Raw genomic sequence first — 18,761 nt, forward strand, 5'->3', positions numbered from 1 at the left:
CCCCCTCGTCGGTTCAGCAACTACTTGATGAAGGAATTCATCAGCTATCACATCTAGGAAAATCTGAGCCCTATTATTGTTACTAGCATTTGTTCCCCGATCTATATCCAGGAAGTTAAAGTCTCCCATGATTACACAGTTCCTATTAGTATTTACTTCCCTAAAAACGTTAGAGTTCTCTGTCCATATCCAGGCTAGATCTCGGCGGTCTATAGCACACCCCAAGCACTATCCCAGGGGAGGCTCTAGTAGTTCTTTTACCCAGTGTGAGTATTGCCCAGACAGACTCCATCTTATCCATTCCATCACTTATTATTTCTTTACAGTTTACCTCATTATTGACATACAATGCTACTCCCCCACCTTTACCTTTGATCCGGTCTTTCCTAAACAGCACATACCCTTCCATACCTGTACTCCAGTCATGACTACTGTTCCACCACATTTCAGTTATTTCTTTGATATCCGTTTTCATTTCTTGGACCAGGAGCTCTAATTCCTCCATTTTGTGACCTAGGCTTCTTGCATTGGTGTATAAACATCTTAATTTATGCCGTTTGGCCTCTCTCACATTTGTTATCCCATTTGGTATGGACCCTGTACTGCTAGTATGACCTATTAGTCTAGTATCCATCCCTCCCCTCCTCCTTATGTCCAATCTTGTCCCCCCGGCTATATCCGTTCTTATCTCATTGTCCTCCCTCTCAATGTTATAATCTGGTGTGAAGATTAACTGGACATCTCCCAACCGTCTCCCCCAAATTCCTAGTTTAAAACTCTTTTGATGAGATGAGCCAGCCTTCCTCCCAGAAGTCTATTTCCTTCCCTACTCAGGTGAAGTCAGTCCCGTGAGAACAGTTTTCTGTCCCCGAAAGCCTCCCAGTGGCCATACATCCCAAAGCCCTCTTTATAGCACCAATCCCTTAGCCAACTATTTATCATCACAATCCTGTCACCCCTTTGCTGCCCTTCTTTAGGAACAGGCAGAATCCCACTGAAGATGATCTGAGCCTCAATTTCCTTAAGTGTCTTCCCCAGCCTGGCATAATCTCGCTAGAGAGAATCAAGGGAGAACCTAGCCATGTCATTCGTTCCTACGTGAAGGATGATCAAGGATGCTCCTTTTAGGATCCTTTTCAGCCGCAGGTCCACATCCCGTATCTTAGCACCCGGTAGACAGCACACCCTTCTGTTCTCTGGGTCTGCCCTGGTCACAGGCCTGTCTAACCTCCTCAGTAAGGAAGTTATGCACTATATACACACACACACACGTGTGTAGGGATACACCCAGCTGCAAATGGACACAGAGACACTGAGCTCAGCTTTGTGTGGGAAGAATCAGCTCGGAGGTTGTCCAGCGCTCAAGTGCACACCTCCTTTGGGATGCAAACCCAAAATTATATTGCCTTGTGCTGTATAGAGATCTATATAGTGTAAGCTCATAAATTTGCTCCCTCCCTCAAAGTGGAGGAAGATATGCACAGCTCTTTGCCCTCCCCAGTTCTGAATTGCACAAACTGGGTTTTAAAAAACAAAACAAGTGTATTAACTAGAAAAAGTGAATTTTAAATGATTATAAGGGATAGCAAATGGAACAAAGCAGACTACTGAGCAAATAAAACAAAACACACAAACTAAGCTTAATACACTGAGAGATACTGGCTACAAATAATAATTTCATACCCTAAATGTTGTTTGAAGCAGCATGCAGAGTTTCTTGACAGTAACTGCATGGCTTGCAGCTTAAATCTTCAGGGATTCTTTTTACAGGCTGTCCTTTCTTGGCTGGACTCAGACCCTGTTTCCCCCAGCTTAGTTCCGTTGTCTTTTCAGGTGTTTTGCACAGTCTTCCTTCTTGTGCGGCAAGGCAGTGAAGAAAAGCCTTGATTAATTTACTCCCCAGCCTTAAATAGGATTTACATATGGCAGGAACCTTTTGTTTCCCAGTCTGACCCCACACCCTCTTCTAAGGGAAAAACACTGGAAGCCCAAGACCGGAGACTAGTACCAGGTGACACGATCAGATGATCCTGCAGTATCAAATCAGCAACCCAGGAAGCATCTCAGAAAGGTGGGAGATTAGTATCTTCAAACCCTTATTGTTCTTCCTAATCGCCCATTCAGGCTGATGGGTGTTTCCTAGATGCAAACTCTTTTGCACTTGATACAAAGCTTATATTCATAACTTCAGATATAGCAATGATACATGCATACAAATAGGTTATGATTTACTGAATATGATTATCCTTTCCAGTGATACCTCACATGACCCCTCTTACATAAAATATGTTATGCCATATTCATATCAAAAGCATATTTCTATGAAGACTATGGGATGTAATGTGACCCCAGCAATTGGAGTATTGTGACACATCTTTTACACCTCTCATCTGCGTTCACCCTCTGGGATATAAAGACAACTTCCATGATAAAACCGATGCTTCAAATGAAATGCTGAGCTCGGGCAGACCACTGGGAGCATCTAGGGTCTGACACACCTTAGTAGTGTGGATGTCTTGGGTCAGCAGGGACTGGATGAGGGACATCAGACCCCTATTTGTTGTCCCTTGAATTAAATTTTATAGGCATAAAACAGTAGTAGAAGGAGCCATGTCCCACTTGACATATTCATCCTTGCAGGACAAGACATCTGCCTTCCCATGACATGACCCCAGGAGGTAGGTGATGATACAATTGAAACAGGAAAATAAAAGTGACTAGCAGATGTCTCTGGTTAAGGTTATGAACCATATGAAGATACCCTAGTTTCATATGATTGGTAAGGACCTGGACCGGGAACCAAACTTCCCCTAGAAGGTGTCTCCATTCTTCAAATGCTGCCTTTATCTCCAGTAACTCCTTGTCCCAAATATAATTCTTCTCAGTAGGGGCTAGTTTCCTTGAATAAAAGTTACAGGAATGGAGTTGGTTATGAGAGCCAATATGTGACAGAATAGCTCCAATGGCAAAGTTCAAATAATCTGCCTCTATGGTTAAGGGCCTGGCAGGATACAGGTGAACAAGAATGGCAGCTGAAGTAAAAGCTTTCTTTAGCTGATCAAACATGAACATTGCCATTAGCAACCAGCTGAAGTGGACTCCCTTTTGAAGAAGTGCAGTCATTGAGGCAAATAGGTGAAAGAAATGCCCATAGAACCTGGCAAATCCAAGAAACTGCTGAATGCCTGCTATGTCCATTAGGTTGTTCCACCTAGAGATCTGAGACCTTCCTTGGGTCCATTGCTAGCCCTTTTAGGGAAATTATCTACTTGAGGAACTTGACTGTGTCTTTGTCAAACTTACATTTCTCCAGTTAGGTATAAAAATAGCTTTGGCAGAGTTGGGTGAAAATGTAGTGCACATGCTGTTCATGCAGTGCCTGGCTTTTGGAAAAAAACATCATCCAAATAAATAACTATGAACCAGTCCCATATAGCCCAGAAAATCTCATTGACGACATGCTGAAACATCTCCAGGGAGTTACATAACCCAAAAGGCATAACTAAATATTAAAAATGTCTGTACTGGGGTCCAAACACAGTCTTCCATTCATCCCCTTCCCTGTTTCAGACGATGTTTGTAGGCTCCACAAAGGTCAAACATAGTAAAAGCTTTGGCTGAACAGATCCTCTGAAAAAATTCATTAATAAGTGGCCAGAGACAGCAGTTTTGGACCATTATTTTATTCAGAGTTCAATAGTGAATGCAAGGGTATAAGGAGCCATCTTTGTTTACCACTGATATGGCGGGATGATGGAGGGTGCTGCCATAGTGTCTATCCATAACCAGGGTGCCAGTAGACAAGAAAGGGTGCAAGGTCCTGTAGTGAGGAGGGGAACACAGGCTCAGCCCTGACACCCTCATCAGGGCTGATGTCTGGAATCTTTCTGGTCAAGATATAGCTTGATTCTTAGAGATGCATCCCACAGCATAGTGTCCAAAGTCCCCACGATACATACATAAGCCTGAAGCCCAATGCCAGCCCTTTTCTGCATCTGAGAGGCAAGCCTGAACCCAACTGATCTTCCCAGGCCCCTCTGAAGAGAATGTAGAAGGGGGTCAGGAACTTAACTCTCTCTCAAGGCAGTATACACTCAGACAGACCTCAGTATTAATACACAACTTGACCAAGATATCCAGTTTGGGTGTCAACTCCACATGGACCACCTTGTCCTTTACTTCCTCACTTAGGGCATGTAGGAAATGGTAGTGCTGCAGTAACTCATTCCGTTTAGTATCTGCTGCCAGGCACCAGAACTCTGTAGCAAACTTGGCAATCGACCTTTACCTAATGCTGCCACCTGAAATATGTTCTCAGTGGACTGTGTGCAAGTCAGAACATCAAACCGAATTGCCATAATTTGGATGCATTCTTTGAACTGCCTCAGCATGGGATGAGAAGTTGGAGCAGTGTGAGCATAAAGCATTTCTAATCTAAAGATATAAATTATTTAGTCATGCTGTAGTCTGTTACAATATGTATAAAGAACACATTGTAAAATCCTTATTTGATACAGGAGAGTCAGGATGAGCTCTACCCTGACATTTGGTGGTGAATTGTGGCGAGTTGTGGAAAAGAACTTCAGGGGCTGATCTTGTTTACATAGGCACATCCACCCCACCTAGCATGAGCCCACAGCAGCTCAAATGGTCACTTTGGCTGCTGTGGGATCCCCAGTTTCTCTGTTATTGGGGCAGGAAGAATAAAGTGTTACCCTGATTATGTGAATCAAGGACAATGTAACTCTTTTATGACCGAGGGACACACCATCAACTAAGTAGCACTCACTAGACAAGGGAAATTGGTTCCAAAACCCAGTGAATTGAGAGAGGCTGGGGACAGGTATGTGTACCAGATGGTATGGGCCCCTTTTGAGGGTCTGAAACACCAATTGCACCTCCTCTTTCTCCAGTGTGGAATATCAGAGCTAATTTTGATTCTATTAGGAGTCTAGTTACAAGCTGCTGAGCTGAATTCACTTTGGGCCAATGGTGCACCAGCACTGAGGCTCCCCTATTACAAGCTGAAATCATTAAAGAGCTAAAATTACTAAAAGCTGACATTGCTGAGTGCTTGGGGGCGGGGGGGACTGAAGATATATTGCTGAGTGGCTGACGGAGCAGAGCAGTTTGTGGGATGGCTGGAGCAGCTCATGGGATGGCTGGTGGAGTGGCTCACGGTGAAGGCTGCAGCAGAACCCTATGGAGAGGTGGGGCAGTCAGCCTCGGACCACGTAAGGTGCCCCTTAATACCCCTGCACCCCCCATTTCCACCCAGGCTGGGAGGTAAAACTCTGCAGATAAACTTTTGAACTCTAGGGCTGCACTGACCAGGGACACAGACTTTTGGGTTGTTGGACTTTCAGGTGATTTTTTGGGTTGCTGGACTTAAGACCCTGAGGGGAAAAGGACACTGCCAAACTTACTTGGGGGTGGGTCTTTTGCTCATAGTTTGTGTTATGAATCCTGTTTGTGGTGTTTCCCCAACATAATGCCGCATTGTTTTCCTCCTTTATTAAAAGGATTTGCTACACTCAGGCTTGGTCTACACTACCCCCCTAATTCGAACTAAGGTACGCAACTTCAGCTACGTGAATAACGTAGCTGAAGTCGAAGTACCTTAGTTCGAACTTACCTTGGTCCACACTCGGCAGGCAGGCTCCCCCGTCGACTCCGCGGTACTCCTCTCGCCGAGCTGGAGTACCGCAGTCGACGGCGAGCACTTCCGGGTTCGACTTATCGCGTCCAGACTAGACGCGATAAGTCGAACCCAGAAGTTCGATTTCCAGCCGTCGAACTAGCGGGTAAGTGTAGCCAAGGCCTCAGACTCCGTGCTTGCGAGAGGGGAAGTATTGCCTCTTAGAGGCGCCTGGGGGGTGATATGTAATTGTCCCAGGTCACTGGGTTGGGGCTCAAACCGGTTTAGCATTGTGTTATTGAAAGAGAACCCTTAGATACTGAACCCGGCCCTTGTTGCTGCCAACTCAGACGGGCAGAAGGGTTACATATGTACTATTATTTTTGTAATCCATTATATGACCAATAAAATTATATGATACAAATAGAACAGGAGATCAAGGAAAGATTGGGCAGAACAGGTGTTGATGGCAGTGCGAAAGAAAAGACCATTATTCCAGACGGATCTATGCTTGTGACTAGACTCCTAATGCCACAGAAACCCTTTAAAAAAAAACACAAAAAGTCACCCAAATACTTTATGAAAGAGAGAGTGACGCATCCAAAAAAAGTCTGTACAGCATTGGGTACACTTGTCATGTTTCGTTTTTGCTGTGACGTTAAAAACAATCACTCTTTTCTATCTGAGTAATTCATTAAACCAAAGCACGTTAAAACTATTAAACCAAACATTCACTAAAAAGCCCTCAAAATTAGTTTAAAAATTGAGTAATTAGACCCATGCTGCGATGACACTGTTTGCTTGTATTACTTTCGAATTATGCCCGGTACCACTGCAGAACCTTCATTAACTGCCCTATGAAAATTGGCTGCTAAAGAATGCCCTATGTTTCAATTAAATTTTAATGGAAAAGAACAGTTTATTATCTCTCTAGTCTATAAGAGATAGTGGTAGATAAGTATTATGCATAAGATATGTCTAACGATCATTTTTGTTGGTAGATTAGTTTGCAATAATTTATCTTTGTAAAAGTCTGATAATTGGTTAGAACGTAGATTTACAGATTAGTTATTTTTAAAAGTACTTTTACCACAAAGTACTGCATAGTATTTTTAATGAACATTATCAGCTAGATTCAACTCCCAATGACTTGAGTGGGAGTTGGAACAGGTCTGTAATGGAATGGGTATCATCAAAACAAATGGAAATGACACTGATGAATGACAGCAGCAAAAAGTGCCTTTGTATTAGATGATATAGTGTACTTGAAGATGTACAACCCAGCCCTTGAAACAGCTCATTTCACAAGCTGCAGTAACTTAAAAACAACCTTTCTGATTTGCTTGACAACTTCCTGATTTTTTTTAAACTAAATTTCCTCCTGTAAATATAGACTAGCATTTCTGAAATTCTAATGTGTTGTGTATTAATTTATGGGGCTGTCAGGGCTGTATCCCCACTTTGAACTTTAGGGTACAAATGTAGGGGCCTGCATGAAAACTTCTAAGCTTAACTACCAGCTTAGCTCTGGACCGCTGCCACCATCCCAATTGGATTCCCTCCCTGGGAAGCCTTGAGAAACCTTTCACCAATTCCCTGGTGAATCAAGATCCAAACCCCTTGGATCTTAAAACAAGGAAAAATCAATCAGGTTCTTAAAAAGAAGGCTTTTAATTAAAGAAAAAGGTAAAAATCATCTCTGTAAAATCAGTATGGAAATAACTTTACAGGGTAATCAAACTTAAAGAGCTCAGAGGACTCCCCTCTAGTCTTAGGTTCAAAGTACAGCAAACAAAGATAAACACTCTAGTAAAAGGTACATTTTCAAGTTGAGAAAACAAAGGAAAACTAACATGCCTTGCCTGGCTATTTACTTACAAGTTTGAAATAGGAGAGACTTGTTTAGAAAGATGCGGAGAACCTGGATTGATGTCTGGTCCCTCTCAGTCCCGAGAGTGAACGCACTCCCCAAAACAAAGAGCACAAACAAAAGCCTCCCCCACCCAAGATTTGAAAGTATCTTGTCCCCTTATTGGTCCTTTAGGTCAGATGCCAGCCAGGTTACCTGAGCTTCTTAACCCTTTACAGGGAAAAGGATTTTGGAGTCTCTGGCCAGGAGGGATTTTATAGTACTGTACACAGGACAGCTGTTACCCTTCCCTTTATAGTTATGACAGGAGCATGAGCATTAAACGCTCATATTGAAGAAGGATATTCTTGCTTAGAGATCAGAGTTGTTTAGATACTATAATGCCCCACAGTTTTACTAAAATATGGTTTACTCCTGTCTGCAAAAGTAAAATTTCAGAATATTGAACTACCATATATATTATATCAGTAAATAATACAATATTATGTCCAACATGGAGACCCAAAAATCAATTAAATGAAAAGAAATTCAGTGTTTTACTTGGAGGCAAAATTAAAAATTATTTATGTTGCCCTGACTCTGAGCTCTGAGACCTTATGCAAAAAGAATACAATGTTATCTTCCTGTTGGCTATTATAGGAGTATTTTTTAACAGCCAATTTTAAACTACTTCTCTCTTCACTACAAGTATAAATTGATTCGGACACATAGGAAAATGTAACACAACAGCAAGACTGGATTTTAAGTGATAGCTGACAATTTTATTAATTTTTAACTCTAATGAGCCTGGGAGAACTCCGCATAATATTTATAATTCTTCTCCCCAGATTTTTAGGTTTCTAGGACACTCTCAGGTCAGACTTGGCCGAAACCTTCATTTGTGTAATGACCAACTTTACAAAATAATAAAACTATTTTCCTGGTTTTAAAAATGTAGTTGAAAATGTTTGTTTAAAACAAACTGGGCACCATCTGTCCAGGAATTAGGTTTTATGTCACTTAGAGTAATTGGAATTCCAAGTGATAATTTGGTCATTTGGAATCTCAAACATTGATTGTATGTATTTTCCAGGTGCGGGAATGGCTATATTTTTTCTGCTGTTAATGACAGAGTCAGAACCCAGAGGAGGTGTGGGGAGGCAGCCAAGCATAATTGCTGGCACCTCCTTTTGGCCAATGTCCAGGGCAGGTATTCATTACGGATGGGATTCAGTTACCAGATAAAATTGATTGGAAAGGGATGTGAAGGAAAGCATCCCTTAGGGGAGCTGAGTAAGGAGATTTTGAGGCTCCTACATCTGGTACAGCAGGAAACAGCCTTCCCCCCAAAAAATATTTTTGTAGCCCTACCTATTGTCTCTGTAATAAATGTGTGAATTTCTATTACACAAACAGCTATTGACTCAAAGGGGCAGTAGTAAAATGCAGTAAAATCTGTGTTATCTGGCACTTTACCAACCAGAAAACTTTATAAACCAGCATTTCTGATCTTCCGTGAAAGCCCGGTTTATAGTCCAGTTGGCACGGGGATGGCAGGCTCCCTACCTGGCTCTGCGTGGCTTCCCGGAAGCAGCAACATGTCTCTGCTGCTCCTAGGTGAAGGAACGCCCATGCGGGATTCAGAGTGCAGGACGGGATGTGTGATGCAGGCTCTGTGAGGGAGCTTGTGTGTGGGAGGGAGCTTGGGGCAGGGAGTTCAGGCAGAGGTGCAGCTAGGCGGCTCTACATGCTGCCCCCATTCCAAGTGCTGGCTCCACAGCTCCCATTGGCCAAATTCCTTTCCTCTTAATTAACTGGAATTTTTTACTTATCGGCTCCCCCCATTCTGCCAATATGCCGGATAACAAAGCTTTTACTGTATCAGCAAGGGTAAATATAGTTCCTGAGATTATACTATCATGCACTAATCAATACATACCAAATCCAAAAGGGGTTTCGTTTTGGGCCCACTAACTCATAACTGTAAGTGAAATAACAAGCTGGGAGCTGCAATCCCTACCATTTTCTTCCTCCTCTTTCTCCCCGTGCTTGTCTGAATATGCTGTACAACTCAGTTGATTAAAGATAAAGAGTATAATGGACAAAAGGAAATATTAATTGAAGGGCTGGTTCGGAGATGAATCCCTGATACCTTAGCTCTAAGTGAAAACAGTAAATACATTCCAAAGATACCTCTGAAAGAGTAACTGTAAAATAGAAAATGAGGTATCAAGACCTATAAAATATTGTTTATATATTATGGAAATATAATTACACTGCTATCATACATAGTTATATTCCATCATAACTCCCATTTACACACACACACACACACACACACACACACCTTTTGCAGATGCCCATAACTTTCTCAAACATATTTCTTCAGAATGAAATTTTCTCTGCTTGGTCTCCAGACTAAAGGTAGATTTGTTTAGAAAATTTGAGCTCAAGATATTGAATTATGTTGGAATTATGCAAGCATGCACAAAAATACTTTTCTCACATGTTCCAATTGACATGTGTGCACTCAAATCACACACAATTGGCAAAACATAATACATATAAACTTGGTTTACTTTATAGTTCTTATTGTGGAAAGAAAAACAACCTAAGCTGGAAAAAAATTGGTTTGGTTGTTTTACAGTTAGGGAAGTTTTATATTGGAATAGTCATTCATACATCCATGTACATCAGAACATTTTTCATTTAGTTTTTCATGATGCCCTTATATTTAAGGGTCTGATCAATTCCCATTACAGGTAATGAAAATAATCCCATTGATTTCAGTAGGAATTGGATCAAGCTCTAAGTACTAAGTGAGCCATATTTGTGTGACCTTCTTGATGTCTCCATCCCTGGTATTTCAATGATATTTTACAGCTCTGTTTTAGGAGACTGAGTTATTATGGCATGTCCTAAAACCTGTGGCCTAAAACCTCCTGTTATTGAGAAGAAATGTCTAACAATACCATAACACTGACAGACAGAATTGATTGCAGTATCTACATTAGTAATAAGTATCAGTGGGTAGCCGTGTTAGTCTGTATCTACAAAAACAGCAAGGAGTCTGGGGGCATCTTAAAGACTAACAGATTTATTTGGGCATAAGCTTTCGTGGGTAAAAACCTCACTTCTTCAGATGCATAGAGTGAAAGTTACAGATGCAGGCATTATATACTGACACATGGAGAACAGGGAGTTATTTTGCAAGTGGAGAACCAATGTTGACAGGGCCAATTCAATCAGGGTGGGTGTAGTCCACTCCCAATAATAGATGAGGAGGTGTCTATTCCAGGAGAGGAAAAGTTGCTTCTGTAATGAGCCAGCCACTCCCAGTCCCTATTCAAGCCCAGATTAATGGTGTTCAATTTGCAAATGAATTTTAGTTCTGCTGTTTCTCTTTGAAGTCTGTTTCTGAAGTTTTTTTGTTCAATGATAATGACTTTTAAATCTGTAATAGAATGACCAGGGAGATTGAAGTGTTCACTTACTGGCTTACGTATGTTACCGTTCCTGATGTCCGATTTGTGTCCATTTATTCTTTTGCGGAGGGACTGTCCGGTTTGGCCAATGTACATGGCAGAGGGGCATTGCTGGCATATGATGGCATATATAACATTAGTGGATGTGCAGGTGAATGAGCCCTTGATGGTGTGGCTGATGTGGTTGGGTCCTCTGATGGTGTCGCCAGAGTAGATATGGGGACGGAGTAGGCAACGAGGTTTGCTACAGGGATTGGTTCCTGGGTTGGTGTTTCTGTGGTGTGGTGTGTAGTTGCTGGTGAGTATTTGCTTCAGGTTGGGGGGTTGTCTGTAAGCGAGGACTGGCCTGCCTCCCAAGGTCTGTGAGAGTGAGGGATCATTTTCCAGGATAGGTTGTAGATCGTGGCTAATGTGCTGGAGAGGTTTTAGCTGGGGGCTGTATGTGATGGCCAGTGGTGTTCTGTTATTGTCCTTGTTGGGCCTGTCCTGTAGTAGGTGATTTCTGGGTACCCGTCTTGCTCTGTCAATTTGTTTCCTCACTTCCCCAGGTGGGTACTGTAGTTTTACGAATGCTTGATAAAGATCTTGTAGGTGTTTGTCTCTGTCTGAGGGGTTGGAGCAAATCCGGTTGTATCTTAGGGCTTGGCTGTAGACAATGGATCGTGTGATGTGTCTTGTATGGAAGCTGGAGGCATGTAGGTACGTATAGCGGTCAGTAGGTTTCCGGTATAGGGTGGTAGTTATGTGACCATCACTTATTTGCACTGTAGTGTCCAGGAAGTGGATCTCTTGTGTGGACTGATCCACTTCCTGGATCTCTGACCGCTATACGTACCTATATGCCTCCAGCTTCCATCATGTGCCAGCAATGCCCCTCTGCCATGTGCATTGGCCAAACCCTCCGCAAAAGAATAAATGGACACAAATCGGACATCAGGAACGGTAACATACATAAGCCAGTAAGTGAATACTTCAATCTCCCTGGTCATTCTATTACAGATTTAAAAGTCACTATCATTGAACAAAAAAAATTCAGAAACAGACTTCAAAGAGAAACAGCAGAACTAAAATTCATTAACAAATTCAACACCATTAATCTGGGCTTGAATAGGGACTGGGAGTGGCTGGCTCATTACAGAAGCAGCTTTTCCTCTCCTGGAATTGACACCTCCTCATCTATTATTGGGAGTGGACTACATCCACCCTGATTGAATTGGCCCTTGTCAACACTGGTTCTCCACTTGCGAAGTAACTCCCTGCTCTCCATGTGTCAGTATATAATGCCTGCATCTGTAACTTTCACTCTATGCATCCGAAGAAGTGAGGTTTTTACCCACAAAAGCTTATGCCCAAATAAATCTGTTAGTCTTTAAGATGCCACCAGACTCCTTGTTGTTTTTGTTACATTAGTAATAGCAACACTCTTGTTACCATGCTTACAAGTGCAGAAGGTGAGAAGGAGGCATGGGAAAACATACAGAATCTAGTTGAATTAGACACAAAATATCAACATAATGGAAATTATTAACTCCTTCAGCTTGAAAGAGATTTTGAGGATATGTGTGTGTGGGAGAGGGAGGGGGAGGAGGATGAATAAGCAAATCTCATACAAAAGGAGAATGTTTGCTGGTTAAGAGAAACACAGAAGACTCAGGTCTTGAGGCTACTATTCCCTGTTTGGAAGTGAGGTTTGATGAACCATTGGCAAGAAATAGACTATAAGAAATTATCAATGTAAAGATCTGAGGATTCTTGAACAAAGGGCTAGATGACTTGAAGGCCAAAGGTCCTGATAAGGTGAACCAAATGTCAGATCTAATTGAATCCATTTCCCTGGACATTCTCTGCCATCCTTTCTGAGAGCTCAAAAGAGTCTGCACATGCACAACATTCCCAAGGAGAGAGTGACAATCTTGGAGGAAAGAAGAGCAGTAAATAAGAGGAATATATCTCAATTATCAAACCCTTTTCAAAAGTGGCCAATAAAACTCAGCCTCCACCATCCACAATGGCACTGACTGCCTCCAGTGCCAAATGGTATGAGTTTTGATGTACTCTGATCAAGTGAGATAAAATGAAGATCAAAACACTTCATTCTCCAATGTCGTCATATTTCATTTGAACTGTATATGTACCATATAAGTAGCTTCTGTCAACTGCTACTTCCCCCAGTGCCATTGTCATTTTACATGCTGAATTTTGATTGGTTTTGGAAAACATGATTACTGTGCAATTGAAATTCCCTGACAATACACAATCGGAGGACCAATGTATTACCTTTAAGCGCCTCAATTCAGCATTTGGATTTGTGCCTCCAGATTTGCACACATGGAAACTAATATGTAAACTAGTAAGCACAAATTCAGAGGACAAATTTTAAAAAAATTCTACTTAAATCTCTGTTTAATACTGAACTCAACTATGCTTGAAAAAATTGGTATCTTTAGTTACAGCGGACCTACTTAAACAATGAACTGAGTTCATTTTGATTTCACCCAAAATGACTTATTTGATCTAACTTAATATTGACATTTTCTCAAAGTTAAAATAGACTGTAGCTCATTGTTTAACCAAGGAGCATTCTGATGATATTAATGTGTGCTGCTGAGATTTTTAGTTGTGTTTAGCATGCCATAGACAGTTCTTAGGTGGCAATAAATAATTGTTTGGAATACTGGAGCACAGTATTTTAAGAATATAAATTACAAACTGTCATTGAATTAAAAATGTTTTCTAATGATGAAGAGGAAGTTGGATTCTTATGGGAGAAGGTACCAGGAAGCCCCAGTTGTATTATTTACTCAGTCCACAGCTGCTGTTATAATGGAGATTTTTACACTTCTGGCACTGAAGCTAACTTCATTTAGTTATCAAGAGCAATAATAATTATACAGACTCATGGTAGAGCCTCCATTGTTTTGGATATTTGGAGCCTTCTGTTAACTTTGAGGTTGAATATTTTAGCAGTGGGAGAGCCGATTCTGAATATTAAAATCTTTGCCTTATTGAAGGTCTCACAAATATAATTTTTTTTTTCAAAATTAAAAATCTGTACACTTTTAATTTTAGTCAAGTCTATGACAAATATATAGTATAAAGATTAAATGTTGATTTTTAATTGACTTAAATTGTTCACTATTTAAAAAAAAATTGAAATGTTGGTCTAGTCCTACAGTTGTTACTCAATCTTTAATCAAGCAAATCTCCCAGTGACTTCAGTGGGAGTTTTACCTCACTAAGTACAGCGGGGTCTGGACCTTAAATTATATATCTAGCCATATATAATGGGGGGAGGGATAGCTCAGTGGTTTGAGCATTGGCCTGCTAAACCCAGTGTTGTGAGTTCAGTCCTTGAGGGGGCCACTTAGGGATCTGGGGCAAAATCAGTACTTGGTCCTGCTAGTGAAGGCAGGGGGCTGGACTCAATGACTTTTCAAGGTCCCTTCCAGTTCTAGTAGATAGGGGATATCTCCATTAATTTAATATGAAGAATAATTTATATTTATTTTTTAGCACAAGGTCACTTTTCAATAGAAACTAATCTTGAACCTAAATATGGAATGGTGACACAAGCAAACCGCAAAATAAATGCACTTGAAACAATAACTTATTTGCCAGCATTAAAACTAGAAGAATTCTTGGTTTGGGAAACCTATTTATATTGAACTCTATATCCCAATAAGCCCTTATTTCCAGATTCTTTATTATCTTTAAGAATTTTTTTTACAGTTACTTATATTCAATGATACTTGTTAAAATACATATATGCATAAAACGGTGATTATCTATCTAAGCACTTAGTTGGTCTCAATCACACTATTAGAGCACTTCAGCTATTTAAAAATAGAGATAACAGCAGCACTCTCTCTCCATTTCTTTGTTCCTAGCCTGAAGGGAAAATATATTGATTAGCTCCTAAGGTTTTCTGTTTGTTTACATTTGTGTTTGTGAGTGAGTATCAGGGCCGGCTCTAGGATTTTTGCCGCCCCAAGCGAAAACAATTTCGCCCCCCCCCCCGTTTTTTTCTTACCCCTCCCCCAGCCCTGCCTCAACTCTGCCCCTTCCCCAAATCCCCAGCCCTGCCTCCTCCCCCCAGGCTCTCAAGCTTAGGAGGGAGGGAGGGAGAGGGAGAAGCAGCGCGTGCGCCGCGGCCACTCGGGGTCTCCCCTCCCTCCCAGGTTTTCAAACCAGGGAGTGAGGGGGAGATCCCGAGCGGCCGCGGCATGCGAATCAGCTGTTTCGCGCGCCGCGGCCACTCGGGGTCTCCCCCTCCCTCCCAGGTTTTAGAGCCTGGGAGGGAGGGCGAGCAGCGGAGGTGAGTGAGGGCGGCCGAGGCACATTTTTAGGGGCGGCCTGGCCTGCGCCAGAATGCCGCCCCTAAAAATATGCCACCCCAAGCACCAGCTTGTTTTGCTGGTGCCTAGAGCTGGTCCTGGTGAGTATATTGTATGTCTGTGAGTATAAGGAGAAGTTACTGAATCAAAACTAAGTATGCACCTTGTTTCAGAATTTAGTTTCACAGGAAACTTCTCTCTCTCTCTCTCTCTCTCTTACTCATTAACATCCTCCTATTGGTTGACACTTATATTCCTCCTGTGGAAAGCAATTGATGTTAGGATACAGAGCTGATGCTCGGACTGGCGAGCAGGGTGGTTACCCTCTTTGTCCTGAGGTGTCATATTACTGTAACCCTCAGCTATTTTTTTGTTCAATTTTTTTTGCTTGGCTGCTTCTGCATGGTGGTGGGGCACTGAAAACATTTTCCACCATAGCCAGGAAAATGCTTAGGGCCACTGTTCCTGTTAGGAAATTATAGTCATGGAAGAAAAGCCAATCTTTCAAATATCTAGGAACACTTTGATTATGGACTGAGGAAAGAGATGTTGAATTGAATTGTGTTAGAGAGCAAGCACTGGAGGTAGTGTGTTCAAAATTACCTGTGTTGCTACGCAGATAGAGTCCTCGGTGTTGTACCAGTTGGAGATTTTTCAGTGTCTGTGACTTCTTTCCTGTATATGAATTATAATAATTAAATCTGGATGTCACAAGCATGTGAATCACTATAGATAGGTCTGTGATCAATAGGATGTTATGAAGTCTTCTGTTGTCTCAGGTGAAAGTGGGTGTTTCTTATTACCATGGTTGTTTGGTCATCTAGTAGCATGGAGGAGTGCAAGGCAGCAGACAGACATAAAAATTGAAGGGCAGATTCCTCCTCTTTAACCAATAATATTGAGGGTAAGTGCTTCATAGCATCATCACCTTAGTCTTGCTTGGATTCAGATTTTCAGCTAAATTTTAAGCTAACCATGGAAAGAGCTGAAAATTGATGGTATTTTTCTTTCAACGAAAAGGAGATGTAGAGCTGGGTGTTCAAAGGAGTACTGCTTATACTTCAATCTATATGTTTTTTGCCAAATCTATCAACTGCTTCATGTCTGTTAACAGTCTGAGAGGAAGAACCCTAATTCACTTCTGTTTACCTCACTGTTTCTTGGATTGGGACACGGGTATTTTATAACCAACAGTATCAAATGCTGCAGAGCTGTCTGGGATCATGCATATGGATATACTTTGTCTATATAAAGGGAGGATGTCATTTACTGTAGCAACAAGTACTGTATCATGTCCTTTTTATATATCTTCTAAGACACACAACAAAAAAACAATAAAAGTACCGAACAACTTTGGAATGGGATGGGGTAAAGTTAGATTAAGAATCCAGCCTGACTTACTCATACAAGAAGTGTGCAGCCCAAAAAGCTTTCCCTCATCCCCATGTGACTCAAATGTGAATTGCAGGACTAATAACTGTCATCTGTAACCTATCATTTAAATCAGCTTCTGTACCAAATGACTGGAGGATAGCTAATGTGATGCTAATTTTTAAAAATGGCTTCAGAGGTGACCCTGGCAACTACAGGCCAGTAAGCCTGACTTCAGTACCAGGCAAATTGGTTGAAACTATCATAAAGAACAAAATTGTCAGACACATAGATGAACATAATTTGTTGGGAAATAGTCAACATGGTTTTTTGTAAGGGAAAATCATGCCTCACCAATCTACTAGAATTCTTTGAGGGAGTCAACAAGCATTCAGACCAAGGAGATCCAGTGGATATAGTGTATTTAGATTTTCAGAAAGCCTTTGACAAGATCCCTCACCAAAGGCTCTTAAGCAAAGTAAGCAGTCATAGGTTAACAGGAAAGGTTCTCTCCTGGATTGGTAACTGGTTAAAAGATAGAAAACAAAAGGTAGGAATAATTGGTCAGTTTTCAGAATGGAGAAAAGTAAATAGTGGTTTCCCCCGAAGGATCTGTACTGGGCTCAGTCTTATTTAACATATTCATAAATGATCTGGAAAAAGGGGTAAACAGTGAGGTGACAAAATTTGCAGATGATACAAAACTACTCAAGATAGTTAAGTCCAAAGCAGACTATGAAGAGCTACAAAAGGATCTCACAAAACTGGGTGCCTGGGCAACAAAATGGCAGATGAAATTTAATGTTGATAAATGCAAAGTAATGCACATTGGAAAACATAATCCTAACCATACATTTACAAAGATGGGGTCTAAATTAGCTGTCACTACTCAAGAAAGAGATCTTGGAGTCATTGAGTAGATGATTTCAGAGAACTATCCACAATGTGCAGCAGCAGTCAAAAAAAGCGAACAGAATATTGGGAATCATCAAGAATGGAATAGATAATAAGACAGAAAATATCATATTGCCTCTATATAAATCCATGGTACGCTGTAAAGAGGTTAGCCGGGGCTCGTCCCTCTCCGGGGCTGCGGGGAGCTACACCGCCTGACTATACACTGTTGATGTCTTGGGGGAATTAGTCCGGCTGTGGGAGTCTACCTCGGTGACCCTTGCATCAACTGAAATAAGCACAGTAAGCCTGGGCCCTAGGTTAGGGCTGGGCAACAGTGTGTCAGGTGCTCAGGCCCTCAGGCAGGGGCGGAGCAGTAACAGTACAAATAGTAGCAATAGGCCCAGGCCCTGGGTCAGGGCAAGGCAACAATGAGTCAGGTGCTCAGGCCCTCAAGCAGGGGCTGAGCAGTAGTAATACAAACAGTAGCAATAAGCCCAGGCCTCCAAAGGACCTGGGAGAGGGGGAGACTGCCACCTGCGAGTTGGGTCGCAGGGGGGACACAGGCCCTCCCACTCCACTGCATCCCAGCCCGGGGCCCTAGCAGTGGCAGAAGACCCGCTGCTGTGTCAGTTGGGATCCTGACTGCAACACATTGACATGGGCTCTGGCAGTGTTGCAGCCAGACCAGGGTCGGCTGCCCCCAGGCTACTTCCAGACTCCCGCTCTGGTGGTACCTGGGTCACAGTTGTGTCCTCCGGGGGGTCCAGCACCATGGGTTCCTCAGGGTAGTTGGCAAGAGGCAAGCCCAGCAACTCCTCCAGGTAGCAGGCGTGGGGCAGGCCCAGCAACTCCTCTGGGTAGTGCGCATGGGGCAGGTCAGGCCAGTCCTTGCATGCACCTAGGGCTGCAGGGGCTTCCCAGTCGCGAGCCAGGCCAGAGGCATCTGGCCTACCTGGCGGCTGTCTCTCCAGTGAGTTCTGAGGTCGAGCCTTTGTACTTCTGGAATGTCGCCTGACCCTCTGAGGGGCGGGCTCAGAGCTCCCTAGCTCTGCCCACTCTGGTATCTGGAAGGTCTTGTTTCTCTCCGGGGTAGTGGGGAGCCACACCGCCTCACTACATATGCCCATACCTTGAATACTGCATGCAGATGTAGTTGCCACATCTCAAAAAAGATGTATTGGTATTGG

The sequence above is a fragment of the Chrysemys picta genome, chromosome 9 (assembly GCF_011386835.1).
Source record: "Chrysemys picta bellii isolate R12L10 chromosome 9, ASM1138683v2, whole genome shotgun sequence".
Classification (NCBI taxonomy): Eukaryota; Metazoa; Chordata; order Testudines; family Emydidae; genus Chrysemys; species Chrysemys picta.